This window comes from Cuculus canorus, chromosome Z, assembly GCF_017976375.1.
Source record: "Cuculus canorus isolate bCucCan1 chromosome Z, bCucCan1.pri, whole genome shotgun sequence".
Classification (NCBI taxonomy): Eukaryota; Metazoa; Chordata; class Aves; order Cuculiformes; family Cuculidae; genus Cuculus; species Cuculus canorus.
This window is the reverse complement of record NC_071441.1, coordinates 25,991,486-26,009,816: the sequence shown is the minus strand read 5'-3', so window position 1 is coordinate 26,009,816 and position 18,331 is coordinate 25,991,486. Positions and strand designations below refer to the sequence as shown.

Here is an 18,331-nt window from a genome sequence, read left to right as displayed (position 1 = left end):
TCCTGTACTCAAAGAGAAGCAAACAGCGTAATACCTACATCTGGCAAAAATATTTGTGATTGACCTGGGCTTAGGAATTCTTGTGTGCCTGCAGATATGTCAGAATACAGACATGTTTTTGTGGAATAAAGGATAGTTTGTCCTCAGTGTGTATAACATCTAATGATTGTTAAGGTGGACTGGAAATTCAGTTGTATTGTAGAAGCTGGATCTTATAAAAACAGCTATGAGAATTTTAAAGGACTAGTGCCATTGTATTTATGAGTGTGACTGTATCTAATGCCAATATTTCCAGCAGATTAGATGACGTGTATTTGTGAATAAAGGAACGGTGAGGTTTGTTTACTTTCCAAATCACTTAATGGTGATTTACTTACTGTTTAAAATCCTTTCTGTGTAACATGCAAACACAATTAGCTTGATCTGTGTTTGCTTCTGATGTGGATTACTAATTTGCTCCTTTATGAAATTCTAAATTATGGATTTTTTATTGAATGGCAATTCATTGTGTAAATAAACTGCATATAATGGAAGAACCGTTATGAAATCTAGTATTTCTAAACTAGTTGTGTGGATAGTGTTTTATTTCACTGTGTGAATGCAAAGGGAAAGATGTATAGGTAATATACAATTTTTATATTTTATGGATTTCAATTAATGAATTGCTTTGAAGATCTTTGGCTTGATTTTTTTCTTCTGGAAAAGCCTCTTGACACTGTTATAAAAACCGTATGAATAGATCCAAAAGGGAACATAAATTGAAGACATATGGATTACACATTTTGACAATTTTCTCGGCACTAAACAAACATTACTTTGTACTTAGATGAAAAGATAAAGGATATGCAGTGTAACAAGATTTTGTCATTGACCTTCTTGCCTAGCAATGCTGCCTGTTGTTATTTAGAGATTAAATAGATTAAATAGTTTCAGGAAGAGATGCCTAAATGAGGTTTTAGTGACCCCAAGGTAGATTGTCATGTAGAAAATTTGAAACATAAGTTTATCCACATCACCTTTTCTAAGCCTGTGTTACATTGTGTTTCCTACCTGTTGATAGAGAAACAAGGAAGTGAGAGAAGTTTGTGGATTTGAAGCAGAGGTTAGTATTATGCATAAAAGCCAAGCATTGAATGAAATGTATTACAGAGCTTTCTGGTCTCTCTAGCTGGTGTGCTCCTTGTGCTTGGCCATGAAAGCACCATACTATGAATTGAGAGCCTGCTTTAGCTCCCTAGAGTTCCCTCAGCAAAGTCATTTCATGATACTACAATGCATGAAACAAAGGAAGCAGGGCCAAAAATAAAGTGGGAAAAGGAACAGAATCATTCCATGGCTGAAAGATACCATGAAGCTCTAATTCAACTACTGAAAAGTTGATTTTATTGCTGGCAGTCCCTCTTGAAATCAGACTGTTACAGCACTTCTATGCGTGGGAATAAAGAGCTGTGGTACATTTCTGGGTTTGCTGCAGTGGTGAAATGAAGAGTCATGAGTGGAAACTGAGAGGTAAAGAATGATGATAACCTCATGTAAGTCAGGCTTCACATCAATGCAAAGCATAAGTATATGCTTTTCTCTCATTGAAGAGATTACAGTTCCAATGAAATGGCAGATTTGAAGCACCTGTGCATGAGAATAGTCCACAGAAGTTAAATGACCAGTGTAGATGAGAAAGCTGGCTTTTTAGATTAAACTGGTACGTGAGATGAAGAGTTTGCAGTGAAGGGCTCCTCATAATGTAATTTGTGACACATAGGGTGTAAAATTACCTACAAAATCAAGTAGCATACGTGGCAAAGCAGTAATCCTAGAAGAACATTTTTAAGGTAATAAAAGGCAGCTTTAAGATTCGAATATATATTCAAGTTGATGTATGTATGAACTAAAGTTTGTTCCATTTTGCTTATGAGGCTACCAATGCTTTGCATCACAGTAGAGATTTGAAAAAGGACATGCCCCATAACAGTGATCAAAAATGTAACATTAGTAATTCAAGTTCATGTAAAGTATCACATTTACTAACGGAGGAAACATTTTACGTCATTGGTGTATCAATATCAACTAAGGTGGCATTTCATCTTTTTAAAATTTTCATTAATTTTGTGTGGGTTTATTTGGAGTTAGAACTCCTGGTGAGTGGGTCACATCTACTCATGTTTTAGAAATGGAGAGATTTCTAGTTTTGCTTCAATCAGAGTAAGAAATAAAGCTACTTCATTTTAGCCAGATAACTTCTTTGACCAGGATTTTGCGGAAGTGTCAAGCTTTTGTCACTTCTGCTCCGGGGTCAGAGTATCTTGGGAAACATTACTCCAGACATTTACATTTTATCTCGTCTCACCTAACCACACACAGAGCAGATCTGTGTGACCTGGTGACAGAAGAATGTTAGTACCTGGCTGGGGAGACCTTCACAGAACTAGTGAACAGAACTGGTGGTAGCAACATGTAGAATGCTGGCGAGCCTGTGTTTGATGAGACAACAGAAAATGATCTTGGCTGTCTTCAGACGATAGGAAGGATAGAGTCCTGTCCTTATTACCAGTAGGATGTTGTGGATGTTCATGAAACTGCAAAGAGCAGAACTTCCACAGTAAAATGTTTCAACACGTTGCTATGTAGTTACATCAGTTCTTATTACTAAATAATCCCCGGGGTTGATAAGGGAGATAGCCATCTAAAGCATGGGTGGAATGATGGATTTCACCACAAGGTGATTGTCTTGCTTTGGCAAGGAGTATGTCACTACTTGTGGAGCATGCCTTTAGGAAACATTAATTCAATCACTTTGAATCAGACTTCATAGCGAATAGAGAGGAGAGTTAAAATTTTCATTGCTATGAATTGCTAAGTTGTATTTTCCAATTATTTATTAATCTAAATGTTCCAGGATTGCAGTACAAGTTTGAGAAAGGAGAAAATAAATTTTCAAACATTTTGGATTTAATGTAGGGGGCACAAAATTCAGCAGAAATGAAGAATGTTATTAGAGTGCTAAAACACCAGCCTCTTAAAAGCCAGGTGTAGAATATAGAGGAACTCAGATGAGAATGTTGTTATGGGTAAGGTTGTGATTCATATTGACGATGCTCTGTGTTAAGCTGTTAAACCTCATTAGCGAGTAAGATTTTGTTAGCTGAATAGGATAACACAACAGTTAAATACTGGGAACAGGTGAGTTACTTATGTCTATCTGGGTAACCGTAATCCATAGAAGCACTAAGAGGATGAAGAATCAATGCTACTCTACTTGGTTGCAAAATAATAGGAACTGTTGTGCTGTTCAGAAATTCATTGGACGCTCAAGTTAGTTATTAATTAATGCAATATTTACCACTGTGGGCCCTTTATTTAATTGTCTCAAAAAACTTTTACATTAGCAATCCCTCTGTCTTTAGCTTAGTCAGAATCGAGCATCAGACTTGCTATTTCCAAGGAGCCTCTTGGTGAGTTAGTTAGAACATGAACTGAATCACAGTGTGTGAGAGGGCACAGCAACATCTCCTTTTAGCACCTGCTTCTAGAGTATTAAAAAGCTTCATGTAAGCATGAGCAAATAGCCCTACAACTTGAATATTTTTCAGGGCTTTTTGAGGTATGAAATTGTGGTTCCCAGTTAGATAACTGCTGTAATTAAGTGTTGTTCTAACCACATGCAGTTGTGGAGTTAGCTGAAGGTGATTGGTATTTGGTTTGCTTAATGGTGATTGAAATCTGTACTTATAGAGGTGCCTGGTATATACTCTTAGTTTAAACCACATTCTTCAGCAGCCAAAACCCCTGGAAAGTCTGTGTTGCTTCAGCAGGAATTAAGAAAAATTTTACCATGCTGGAACTGCATCAGACTCGCTTTCGGTTTTGACCCAGTATGAACTAAAGTGTAGTTCACAATATACCTAAACCTAGAGGAAAACTCTAGTTCCTAGAGTGGAACTGCTGCTGCTTTTCATAGTGGGTTTTTCCCTTTCCTGCACCAACTCAATACCTGAAACACTTGAGAAGGTATGGTGAAATGTTTAATCATTCTGAGGAATAGCGACCTAAAATTTGGTGTCCTTTTTGACACATGGGACGGTGTTTGGTATGTGGATGAGACCAAACCAGCTCAAAGCTGAACCTTGAGTGACCATAACCGAAAGCTGAAAGCCTTAATACAGAGCATGTCCAGATATATCATATGACTATATGTGGCCTTCCCTACGTACTGTACTGGTGAAATCCAGTCCTGCTGTAACATGAGATAGTGGTTCTTCAGTTAGCAAGTTTTGTCACACAGTGGTGATTTCTCTCAATTTGTCTACAATGGGTAGGAATATTTTATGAAGTTAATTGTAACACTAGTGAGACTGAGGATTATTTGTCAAAAATAAGCCTTTATGAATGCCCAATTTGATTTCTATAGTCATGAGATAGCTGATTTTTCTATTAGTGCTTAAAGAAACCCTCAAAAAAATCACTGAAGCTTCCTAGTGGAATTAATCTTATGATGTTTTATGCTAAAAGAAGAAAAATGTCCAGTAGGAATTCTTTCTAATATAATTTTAGAAACAAAAAATGTCCATTATTGGGGAATATGGAAATATTACATGAAACAAACTGTTGTTTTTTATTACCTACATTTGTATTTCCATTTCCTCATAATTATTGCACCTGTTTGGACCTGCCTCAAAGGGGTTTTGTACCCTCAATATGGCTAATTGCATGTGCGTTAAAAAGAAACATTAGATTTCAGAACATTCTAATCTTCTGGTTGCCAAGTCACTTTACAGAACTCCTTGGCAATGATAATCTCATTTTTAACTTTTGGGCAGGAATTGGAGATTAGTCAAGAGGTTTTAATTGGCTTGCTTCCTAATTAGTGTAGCAAATGGTTTGAGGAATGAAAGAGACGTTATTCAGCAGGATTGCATTCTCTTGCTATTTTCATATCGTTACTTTCTTAAGCTGGTAATGAGATGGGCAGGGGAACTGAAAGACCACAGGATGGCAAGGAGTTTTTGACCAGTAATATGCTGTGAAAAACTTAAGTGTCCCAGCCTTTTTATCTAGTTATTGCAACATCACAGGAGCCCAGTGTCAGACCAGTGGTAAAATATTCCATTCCAGCACTCAACAGTTAATAGGGATTGCAGTAGAGCTGCTATTACGGTCTCCAGACTTCATGGCCAGTGAGAAAAGATGTTGGCAGGAAAGAGAGGCAAGGACTCAGCTCTGTCTCTCACAGAAGTAGCTAAAATCATCTGAGACAAGAATATTGAAGATGAGGCAGATTGTGTCAGTCTCTTGAGTTTGATGTATCTGCAGCCTTCTGGTTCTGGAGAGGCAAAAGCAAAAGACCCTGCATATATGCAGTGGTGTGGGGATTTTGCAAGGGACTCACTTTGTCAAGAGGGAAAAAAAAAAAATAGAGGTAACCCTTGAGCAACATGTGTCTTGAACATAGTGGGTCTTAAAGACTTTGAAAAATTAGCTGGATTTTAGTTTAGAGCTGTTCAGAAACACAGGGGATTTTTCTTTTGAGAAATTGTGTTCTTTGACCTCTCTGCACTTGGTGAATCTGGGGCTTGTGCCAACGGAACTCCTTGGCTTTTGCCTTCGTAGTGTGTGTTCAGCTGTTGAAATCTGTTCTCTTTCCAGTAAACATGTCAAGCAGAGGTTAGGATCAGTGGCAATATATGTTACTGTAGTCTAGATCTTGTTACAAAAATTTGTTTAGGAGCTTCCAGAAACAGATAAAGTGTTCTCTAGAAGTGATGGAGGGGAAAAATCCCTTCAGGGGATACTTTTGCTGCCTAGGGAACAAATATTTTTGGAAGTGAATGTTATACAGTAATACATTCACAACTTAAGACTTAGTATTTAAAATGTATCCTACCTCTTAAAATTCTTGAATTTGAGGACAAATTAGGGAGAAGTGTTTTGTTACCCATTTTTGCTTTGCTGTCACTGCTGGAAATTCAACAAAAAAGTACATTTAGGTATCTTAAGGCCTAAATTTAACCTCTTCATATGTGATAGTGTTCACAGTTTTCTTGTGAATACAGATCTTTACTGGCTTTACAATGCTAATCCCAGCAGTGGATAAATTTGGAAAAATGTCTGCAAATTTAGCAATTACTTTACCATCTGTCATATTACTTTAGAAAATAAAAGGACTTTGGACCTAGATACTTAGTTCTGAATACTTATTTTGGTTTCTACCTTATATTGTTTAAGTGTTAGAACATTTCGAGGTATCATAATTGCAAAATTGACTGTACGTTTATGAAATAAAAAATGAGGAAAAAGCCTGTGTCGATCCATTGCTTCATCAGAGGGCACTTAAGCATCACAGCAATGGAGGTAAAGATTGGGGGAAGTATTTGAGCAACATGCACTTCAGTATTATGCAGCACTCTGGGAGTCTTTAGCTGGCAGTTGATTTGAGTAGGGAATAGTAGAGGTCTTAGCCGCTTTTGCTGAGATCGTAACAGGTATATGCAGCATGCTGTGCAGCAAACTCAATTAGGCATCATTAGGTTCACCTTATGTATCTCAAGTTATCTAAATGCTTTCAAAAATTTCTCCATTCTAACAATTACATTGTTAAGATTTTCTCAGCACCTTTGTCAGAGTGTCTAAACACATGGCTGTTGCTTTCTTGCTTAATGGCACATCTGCCAAAGTTAGACTGTTAATGAGGGACGTACAATGAATATTTAGCCAGATCACACAGGCTTGTGCAGATTTATTTTGTAAGTGCAAATGCTACATTTAAAAAAAAAAAAAGGAAAATCCATTTGCAGCCTAGAAAGCAAAAGGGTGTTAAATTCCTTTCACAATTCAGGAACTGCTGAACAGTTTTGCTCAGTCTTAATGGTGACAAAAGCACTCTAGGTAAATCTGTGTCTGGGAAATATAAACCCATGAGGTGACTATTTAATCATAGCAGTTGTAAGCATGTAAAACCAGAGGTTTTATAAAGGAAACTGCTGGGCAATCCTTAGTTTAGTGATACTAGTAGGCATTGATAATGTTTGAGTTTCTTTACAGTTCCAGTAAAGTAGTACATGTTCCTGTGGCTTTTAGCAACAAAGTGAGTTGATAGGTGAAAAACAATGATATGTTTAAGGGCAATATAGGGCAATGATATGTTTAAGGATAATTAGTCCTTTCCTTGCTAATCTATGCTCTAAGAGCTTGCCAGGGAAGACAGCCACTCTGACAGCTGCAATGGTCTTGTGTTACACTATGTGTGCTTTTGCGGTCATTAGAGTCAGTTTGAATTGCTAGTGGCAGAGGGATAGCAAATTGCTGTTTTGGCTACTTGGCTATAAAATTGCTGGGTATCAGAAACAGTCAGAAAAGAAGGAAGTGGATAGATCCGATTTTTGAACCAAGGAAAGATGCAGTATTCTAGAAGCTGATCCTGCAAGGCAAATGCCAGGATATGGTGGAGAGAGAGAGAAAAAAAGATATTGAAAGAAAACACATTTTGGAAAGTAGCATCTCAGAACAGACTGTCCACGAATTTGACAGAACAGCTTCTACATGCCATTTCCTGAGGGGATGTAGCTTTATATGATACTGATGATATTGGGTATAGTGCAGGATATACACAGAAAAATGGATTAAAGGTCTGGTGTTTTTTCTCCCCCATCTCTTGCATTTGGAAAACTTTGTGGCAGGAATGTGTGTTCCTGATATAATATGTCAACATTTTTATGCATCTGTCTGCCCGCTTCTGACAGGCAAGACAATAATGTTTAATTCTACTGGTTGTTATCTCAGCCAGCTATTCTAAACGCTAAACAAGAAATCATTATATGCATAGATATTTTGTTATATCTAGCATTATTAACAGAAAATTAGAGGCAGGGAGCTGGAAAGATATCCTGCCCCAAAACAAACAAACAAAAGAATCTCCATCCTGCCTATCTTTTTGTGTGCACAACCTCCTTTCTTTAAGATCATTCTAAAAAGTCAGTGTCATTGTAAAGCCACCCATTTTCCTTGGCTGATGTATTTCACTTCAGCATATCCTCACCATCCTGCAAGCCTCAAGTTTCAGTAGCTCAGAGGACGTGCCAAGCAGCTTTGTCCTATTCACAGCTGTGCTGCTTGCATGTGTTTGGCCTTCATCGTATGACTTCACTCCTCAATGTTTCTGCCTCCCTACCTGTAAAATGAGGACAATGCCGACGGTTCAATAAAAACTGCAAATAGCAAATAGACAGCAAGCCATATGTATTTTATTTTGTGGAAGTATATTTCTCTTGGTGTCACATAGAGCATTTTATGAAAACAAATAGCATTTTAGTCAAATAAAACACTCATTCTAAATCCTTTCCATATAATCCACTGAAAGCAGTCATATCCATTGTGTGTTAAATGTTGCTTACATAAGCTGTGTTTAACCTAGATTATTTGACATAATTTTTTTTCCCCTTTTTTGGGAGGAAGTAGATGCTGTCACTCCTGTTGATGCTGAAATTCTAAATAAATATAATGGACAGAATATTGGTTTATCTTTGCTTTTGTAAGGGATCAAAATTAAAAATTTATTTTTAAGTATGTTTATCAAACTCAGAGTCAGTCCACTGTTTCATCAGTAGTTCTGTGCTCGTACAATAAAACTAGAATTTCTGAATTCTAAACAGTTTCTGGGGTGCTCGTAAGAAAATATTTCTCAAAAAGTAAGTCGCCTGTGGGCTCCTGATTGGTAAGACCAAGAGGAAACATTGGAGTCATTCAGTCAAACCAACTTTGACCAGATACCATATGGCTCACCAGAATTAATTTCTATTTGAAGCAGAGCATAGCTTTCAGAAGTTGTCCGATTATAATTCAAACACTGCCAGCAATGGAAAGTTCCCAGAAGTGTTTAAGGTAATCTATTCCCGCTTTATCTGGCGTTATCTGGCTTCAACTTCTAGCCAGTTCACATTGCCATAACTGACTGTGAGTTTGAAGAATGCTCTATGGCAGTTTGATGACCTGCAAATGTGTTTGGACACTGTGACCTAAATGCCCACAAGCTTCACATTCCTCAGCTAGGGGCCCTTAGAACCACTTCCTGGTGGAGCCGAATATCTCTTCATCATTTTTGGGTTTCTTTTCTAACTCCTTGCTGTGTCAACCCGCAGGGAGCTAGCAGTGAGATTTACAATCCTGCTTAGTGCAGATGTGCCGTAAACTTACTAGTCATTTTATGAGCCCAAATACACTTTGATGAGGTAGTCTAAAGAAGGCACGTAGATAATTTGATACTGTCACTTTTGTGGTAGACAGATTTCTTACCATCTCTTTTGACATTTCACTGTCTGGGCAAATAGTGGAAATGCAGTCAGGTGGTTTAAGCTGTTATCTGATTGTAATACATATGTTGTTAATCTACCACAGTCCAGTTTTGTCTTTCAGTCTCTCATATCAACAGGTAAAGGAACTGGACAGACGATTAGAGATGTAATAATAGGAAAGCTTATGAAAACCATTACAGTTTTTGAAGCTCCTAAAACATCTTGCTTGGCAAGAGCAGATCTCTTCTGTAGCACATCCCATATTATATCAAACAAAGCTTGTGTTTTATTGGCACAGAAAGTATTCATAGCCTGTAATCATATTAAGAATCCCATTTATATTACCCCATTTTGAAATCCTTCTATCCCAGCAGAAGACAAAGTAGAAATGGCTCATAAACATCACTATTGAATGACTTAAACATAGATAACAAATTTTGGCAAGACTGTAGAGACCACACTACAGCCTCACGTAAGTGCTCTGACTGGGGACTGAAAAGCTTTAGTATATGCAATTGAAAAGTCATAAATGATAGCCAGGGAAATAATGCTTTTTATTTTCTTTTTCCCAATTTATAATATGATGAGTGTTGTGAATTATAAGCACAGAGAAATGCATCCATTGCTAAGTAACTGTTCTCGGCACATTTCTAATGTCAGAATGTGCACAGGGACATCCAGGAGTTGCAAAGCTTAGATGTTGCCGCTGTTTCAGCCAGGACTTTAAAATAAATAAAAGCAGTAACTAACAGGTTCTTTATTCAAGCATCACTCCAGCTTTTATGTGATTTAACGTGTGTAAGTTGAGAGATACTGCCTTGCTGGAAGCATTGTCAGCAGTTTGTGAAGTGTGGGAATGGTACTTCACTTGAACAAACAAGTGCTTTTCTTCACTCTACTGAATGTAGGAGAAGAAACTTCAGTCATTTTCCATTTGCCTGGAGGGTTGGACGGCAGTGTTTCCTTAGGGTGGCTGTATATGTCTTTCACAGGTAGCTCTTTGCAGATTATTTCAGATGGTGGTGATGATGATGGTGTTTATTAGCTGCAGCAATCAATATTTCGATAGCAGCAAATTTTACTGACAGCTGCAAGACTAAGTTCAGGGCAGAAAGAGCTATGCTAGAGCCTGCTTAGGAAAACAGAGATGAAGCCATCACTGACTTAAAAGGATACAAGATGTTTCCCCTTTCTGGTTTTTTTTTTTTTTTTTGGTTTGTTTTTGTTTCTTTTTCTCACTACAACTTGTCCCTAAGGAGACAATTCTAGTTATTCCCTTTACTCAATTTGAAGTGATAGATCAGGGACAAACATGCTAGCAGTGAAAGAAGTAGGAGTATTTATAGTGGTGCTACAAACGCAGCTGAAAGGCTAAAGAACTAGTGAAATGGGGTGATGTAAAGTATGCCAGTGATACTTCCATACAGACTAAAACCCAATTATTTTTGATATTTCACAACTCTGAAACGAAAACTTTGTATAAGCACTTGTGGGTCAATTCTGAATTTTACATACCTCCTTCTAAGTATATGTTTGAAACAGGATAAGTTTGAAAAAAAATAAATTGATCCTTTTCTTATGATTAGAGATGTAATGAACAGTAGAGATTCAGACACAATCAAAAAAATCCAAGTGGGATCAACTTTTCCTGTTGTTTAAAGTACTCTGATCAGAAAACTGCTTGATTTGTTATTTAGTAGATGCTTTACGACTGTTTTTTTCCACAGTGAATGCCAAAGGTTTGCTTATTGGAAGCATCATTAGGCAAAAGTGCTGAAAATACACTGAGTAGTAGGTGATAGTTTCTTCCTTTGTAGAGAGTGACAATATTGTATAAGGACAATTTCAAGGCGCTTTTGGTCAGTGAAGAGACTACTCAGGAGATTTTTTTGCTCTGGCAAGACCAAGTATACCACTGTTGGATATTGTATATCAATTATGGAATACTTTTACTCTCTTAGATGTTCTCAGTGGATTTGCGGAATTAAGTCTATGGCAGTAGAAGCTGTGGCAAACCCTTCAATGAATCAACATATTTGGATTTACACTGGTGGTTTTGACATTTGAATTTGCCCCCATGAGAGATTTGTCTTCATAAGAAGTAATTTAGTAAATTATTTAAGGCCATCTGAAATTAGCATGTGCAGATACCTTAAGGACTTAAATGATTTATGTCAGGACTTGTAGAACTAGCCTAAAGAAAGAAAAAAAAAACATCCATCAGAAAATTCTACACATTTTTTACATATGTCATCGTTGCTACAGTAATATAATCATAAAGCCTAAGAAATTTCATTCATCAGGTGTTAAACTCTAAATCTAATTAAGTTTAGAGAATGCAAAGTTTTATCCATAGTGAATACAGCCCTTCAGTTTTTTAAGAAGATGCAATTTTAGGCCTGATTTAGACGGAGTTATGACATATCAGTTTATGTTTGGAATGATATTTATATGAATACTGATGGCATATTGAATTCTAGGTAACTATACTGTCCCAAGACTAGGTATACTAATGTTGTATGTAGTGGTGTAAGAGGAGCTTTAGATACTGTACCAAGCAGACCTATCAATTAGAGGTCTTTTCTTTAAATTGTTTTGCCTTGTAGCTTTTAAGTAGTTATGAGGTGAGTTATATGACCTGTGATGATAAAGTACTTTGTGTACACATAAGAGTTTTAAACTGGTGCAGCAAAGGTTTTTCCTCACTTTTCCAAGGCTGAGTTATTTTAGAAACTGAACCAGAGCTTCTGAGCTGGTTAGGGCACTTCAGATCTGAGGAAGAGAAAAATCTTCAACTGATTGACACATGCTTTGTCAACGACAGCCGGGGCTGATGTGCTGGAAGCCACCAGGCAGGAGCCCAGGCTCCCTGAAACTTGTTCTCAGGTCTGCCACAAAGCTGTTGCGTGATTTTCATCCTGTAATTTTGAGCTGCTCTGTGGTCTGCTGTGGTACAACGTGCAAGAGGGGAGATTGGGCTGAGGCTGTGACCACATTCACTCAGCAGCTGCTACAGTCACAACTGTGAATAGAAAAGCTGCCAGGACTTCCCCAGGGAATGAAAATGTGGGTCTTGTTGCCTTTCCTTGTTACCTGATTTTCCAGTGGAACGTAAGATCTGGCAAACAGCAGTTGCACTGACCTCCAGAATCTATCTGATGCTTGTCCCTCCTAGCAGCTTTGGCAGCCAATAGACAGCCTTGGGACAGAGACTGTGCATCTCCATCACTGGCTGTGCTGTGCCTTTTTCTCTTCCCAGTTTATTCATCTGAAGTCTTACTTCTAAAAGCAGGAAGAAGACGTCACTGTTACACAAAGTTGTAGGCTGATGTATTGACATTTGTGAAGAACTATGAGCTCTGAGGGTGGGAAGGGTACAGGGCAAAGGCAAAGGGTGCTTCAGATATGTTAAAATGCACAGCTGTGGATCACTGTACCTCATGGACTTGAAAGTATGGCTGTAGTTCAACAATGGTTTACTTACATGTAGGAAATTAGGTGCATAATTCATATCAGGACTGACTGGCTTTTTTGTGACTATGAAGTGGAAAAATGTGCATGGAATATCAGCTTTGTCCCATGGTGAGACTGCAGTAGCTTACCTTGATGTTTTGCAAGGTGTGTTTCTTTGGGTTTAAGTGGCCTTTTCAAGCATTCTCTGCTGCCTCTTTCCTCCTCTGCTGTTATTTACTTTCCATAGCCTGTCCTAATATCTGTTTCTTTTTTTATCATGCCTTTTTCAGGATGTGTAACATAATTATGACATCTGCTTTGATTGTGGATTGTCATTGACCCTTGCTGAAGAAGCACTTTGTCTATCAGAAAGAAGGCATCACTCAGCTCTGATGGATTCATTGACTTTTTATCCAACTTTAGACTCCTGCAGTTTGTGCAATGGTATCAGCAATAGTTTTCCACGCTCTTGACCTATGTCAACAGCTACTTTACCCAACTGTCATCATCTGTTTTTATGGTGCAAACTGGCTGCTGCTGCTGTGAGTCAGTGAATACTGATAGGTTATGGACATAGATGTGTGTTTAATTATAATTTAAAAAAATCTCACAAAATTCTTCTTAAGCTGAATAGTCCAACTTTTGGTGTCTCACATTTGCAAATCTGAATACAGACAACAGGAGGTATGACAACAGTCATAATTAGCCCTCCAGTATTTCTCTGTAATGGCTTGAGTCTCAGTTGTTCAGTAACTATAATATGGCCCTTGTATTATTAGTATATGCTCCTATGCACTTTAATCCTAAGTTTATTGACTTTTTGTTTTCATTAAAATGTAAAATGCAAAAAAAAAAAAAAAAAAAAAGTGTCATCATATGATATGCTTAATTAGAGCTTGTATCATAGAAAATTCCACGACAGGACAACTAGTGTACTTACTGTTTTTGTTAGAATCATAAAATCATAGAATGATTTGGTTTGAGAGGGACCTTAAAGATCATCTAGTTCCAATTCCCCTATCATGGCCGGGGACATCTTCCACTAGATCAGGTTGCTCAGAGCCTCCTCCAACGTGGCCTTGAACACCTCCGGGGATGGGGCATCTACGATTTCTCTGAGAAACCTATTCCAGTGTCTCACACTCATACAGTAAAGAATTTTGTCCTAGTATCTAATCTGAATTTACTTTATTCCAGTTTAAAACCATTATCCCTTGCCTGTCCCTGCACTCCCTGATACAGAGCTCCTCCCCATCTTTTATGTAGGCCCCCTTTGAGTACTGGAAGACTGCTATAGGGTCTCCCTGGAGTCTTCTCCAGGCTGAACAACCCCAACTCTCTCAGCCTGTCCTTGTGTGGGAGGTGCTCCAGCCCTCTGATCATCTTTGTCGCCCTCCTCTGGACCTGCTCAAGCAGGTTCATGTCATTATGATGTGGGCCCCAGGGCTGGACGCAATATTCCATGTGGGGTCTTACGAGAACAGAGTAGAGGGGCAGAATTTCCTCCTTCAACCTGCTGGCCATGCTTCTTTTCATGCAGCCAAGGAAATGGTTGGCTTTCTGAGCTGTGAGTTTACATTGCTGGCTCATATTTGTGTTTTAGTTCACCAACATATCCAAGTCCTTCTCTTTAGGGCTTTTCTCAGTCCACTCATTATCCAGCCTCTATCCCTGTTTGGAATTGCTCCAGCCCAGGTGCAGGATGTTGCACTTGGCCTTACTGAACATCATGAGGTTCTCATGGGTCCACCTCTCTAGCCTGTCAAGGTCCCTCTGAATGGCATCATTTCCCCTAGAGTAGAAACTGTAAGAACAAATAGTCTCTTATGGGTTATTTTGGGCCAAGCATGGTCCATTTTTCTCTCTCTCAGAATGCCAGCCTCTCTTCTGTCCTTTTACAGCTAGATCTATCAGGATTCATGTCCATGTGAGCACTGAGGGTCTTTAGGTGAGGAATGAACATGAAAGGTGCAGTGCAAGAGCATCCTTACAAGGAGGGAGGATATTCACCCAGAGCAATTCTGCTGTAGACAAACTCCAAGTAAAAGTGCTGCTATGCTGTCCAATACCAGCTTTCCACATAAGTGTTTCTCATTTTGCTCATCTGTCCTGGCTCCATACTGATTCACTGCTTGCTTGGCAATACTTTCTACATCCCCTGTGTGAGTTTTCTCTCTCTTTTTCTCTTTAATCTATAGTCTTCCTGTGGCATCTGCTTTCTTGTTATCTGAGCAGAAATTTCTAATTTCTTCTTGCAGGCGTAGGACAGATTGAGGTGAATGATGGCAGTACAAGGGATAAAGCCACGATTACATTTGGGAGTGGTACCTTCAGCATCTCTTCATCACAGACTGGAGACCCACACCTTCATGTTTAATTCTGCAACATAAAAATCATAGATTCTGGTATGGAATGTATAACCCACTTCAGAGTTAGGGTGGTTTATTTCCCCATGCATGCCTTCCTCAAAGTGGAAAAGATTACACCTTCAGCTTGCCTGTAACTTCTACTTTATAGGAATTGCATTTTCAAATACTGAACTTCACACATATTTAATAAATTTGAAAATACGCGTTCAAGCAGATCCTCTCATGATATACTTGAAAAAGTACTCTTTCTCGAGTATCTAGTGTTCGTATATTAAAATTCACACTGCTTTGATAAACTGGTGGATTATTTTTTCACCATATTAATTTTTTTTTTCATTTTTCAAACCTTTTTTTTACAGTTTATTGCACTGGAGGAGTTCTTACTTCAGAATACATTACATGGGGCTCCATTCCCAAAATTCTATTGAACTAATGAGAGTGAAAATGGTAGAAAGTAGTTTTGTTTCACACAGAGTTAATATTTCATTATATTTTTTAGCACTTAAAGAGAATAAAAGAGTGGTATGCTTGAATTAGCTCAGACAGCCTTTATCCCATAGCACTGTTCCATGCAGGTCTCTGAAGAAGAGCTGCATGGTGCACGGAACAACCCTGTGAGTGCTGAAATGAGGAGACTGGAAATGATGACTTTTTAAAAATAGTTTGGTCTCCAATCTGGCTTGGCTTTGATTTCTAGACATTCAGGAAATGGAACTTTCAAAGCTGAAGTCGATGGGAAAATGTGCACTGTTCCCCCTCAGTAAGTGTGACTTTATGGAAATTTAAAATGTAGCTTGTTGTTTGCATAGAGTCTCCTTTTGGTAAGAAACAGGAATCTGCATAATCAATTACTCTAAAGATTTTCCTTCGAGGCTTTTGTGTTAGAAAGAGCAGACACTTTTTAAAAAAAAGAATATATTTTTATACAAATGAGCTCTTTTCATGCAGAATCAAACAAATACAATATATACCAGGCATTTGAGAGTGATGTTTGGATGAATACCCACAAAATGCTCAAAGGAAATGTATATCAGAGTACTAAAATAACTGCTAAGTCTTGACTTCGTGTTTATTAATATGTCAGTGATTGTACAATTTAACTTAACCTGGAGACTAGTGTCAAGTTTTTCTCTTCACTTCTTAGAGAAAACTCCTAAATCCTATGGTTCAGTGGAGTAAGGTATTCCATTTATTTAGCAGTGATACTTTCTGTAAACTAAATTTTATGCACTGACTTCTTGGATGAGAAAATTCTCTTCCTGTTGTTTTTTCAGTTGTATTCTAGATGCCTGTATAATTACATTTCTTAGTAAGATTTCAGCCTAAGTTGTTTGCTAGAAGTCTTCCAGACAAGGCTGTGATCAGGCATGTTGTAATGTTTTGGATTACTCTGTCTAGTACCCTACACAATCTCCCTCATAGCAGTGCACAGTCACCGACTGGGAATGGTCTTTTTTTCTTTCCCCTTTCATTGATGTGATGTGCTCAAATTAAGTACTAATATTTTACACCAGGTTTTTCTAGTTTGGAGAAAAGGAGGCTGAAGGGTGACCTCATTGCTGTCTGCAGCTTCTTAAGGAGGGGAAGTAGAGGGGGAGGTGCTGATCTCTTCTCCCTGGGATCCAGTGATGGGATGTTTGGGAATCATTCAAAGCTGTACCAGAAGAGGTTTGGATTTGGCATTTCTTTACTGAGAGGATGGTCGAACACTGGAACAGGCTTTCTAGAGAGGTCGTCAAAGCCCCAAGCCTGCTAGCGTTCAAGGCACATTTGGTCAATGCTCTTAATAACATGCTTTAACTTGTAGAGAGCCCTGAAGTGGTCAGGTAGTTGGGCTAGGTGATCCTTGTAGGTCCCTTCCAACTGAAATAACACCCATCACGTAATAGGGGTGGGCCCTATAATAGAGACATAATCTGAAGTACAGTCATTTTTTTTGTTAAAAGGTGGTGAATGATGACCCAGTGGGTCCTTTCCAACCTAGTGATTCTATGTTTATCCATACCTCACTAAAATCTAGCCACCTACTCTACTACAGGCTTGCAGATGAATTCAGTTGATAACGCTTTCATAGCATCTTGTGTGCACGTACATTAATACCCATATATATGCAAAATTCTTTATGTGCTAAATTATTGTTCCAGTAAACTGGAATTGTGCAATGAGACAATGTTTATGATTATTTGGACTGAAGAACTGTCTGATAAGTTTTTTTTTTAATGCTGTCTGGAATAAAGAAAACAAAAAAGGAAATTGATTGGACTTTTTTCGGTTATCAGTGTCAACAAGTACTATGCTGCCTTTATGTTTCAGTCTTTTTAATGGTTAGCATATATTTGCAGCTGAATATGCAGTAAATAAGTGGAGTCAACATATTTTCACAACAATCAATAGTAAAGAGTTTTGTAATTTGTCTTGTCAGGAAAGGCCATTTCAACTATCTATACAGAAATGGTATTAGGTTGTTGAAGTTCTGCTTAAACTTGTGTGTTATGAAATGGATTTCAGTGTGAACATCACTTGATAGTCCTTATTCTTGAACAGTGTAGTCTCTCCTCTAGAAGAATACTCTTCACTCTGAAGTTAATTCTTGGAAAGGGGAAAAATTTGTATCTTCTTTATAAACAAATTTGTATCTTCTTTATAAAGCCTTACCAGCCTCTATAAGGAATGTCCTAGCAATCCTTTCACACCAAATTTGGGGGTATCTTCCTGTTTTCTCATCTGACCAAGAAGTAGAAGCGAGACTCATTATATTGTAGAGGTGGCAGAGGTAGGCATGGTATGGATCTTAAGTAAAATTTCTGTTGATATCAATGGACGTATGTCTGTCTAAGGATTTTAAACTGAGCTGTGGATGCACAGTAGGGAAATTAGACTACTAAGGAAAAATATTAATACCATACCTGCAAGTTACAAAGAAATATGTGAGCTGAAAGTAAACTTCTTTCGTATATATATATACTCTTTTGCATACACAAATATTCATGAAGAGCACATATAAAAGGTGCAGAGTTGGCCACTAGTAGGAAATGGCTGTCTTGCTTGCGGAGAGGTGAATTGAATTTTTATAGTTATATCCCATGAAACAATTCAGCAGAAATATGAGCTGTTAGGAAGCGCTGTGTGTAAATATAACTTTAGCTTCTCTGTGGATAGTTTATATTATTTACATTTAGAGAAACTAGCCCCCTTTTGGAATATCTAATGCAGAAATTACTGCAGAGT

General features: G+C 38.0%; 1 protein-coding gene across 2 annotated transcripts in view; it reads left to right on the top strand.

Annotated features, from left to right (window-relative positions):
- Positions 1 to 18,331, top strand: part of PCSK5 (proprotein convertase subtilisin/kexin type 5) — a 249,086-nt gene that overhangs the window by 26,387 nt on the left and 204,368 nt on the right. The gene's annotated exons all lie outside the window — the stretch shown is intronic.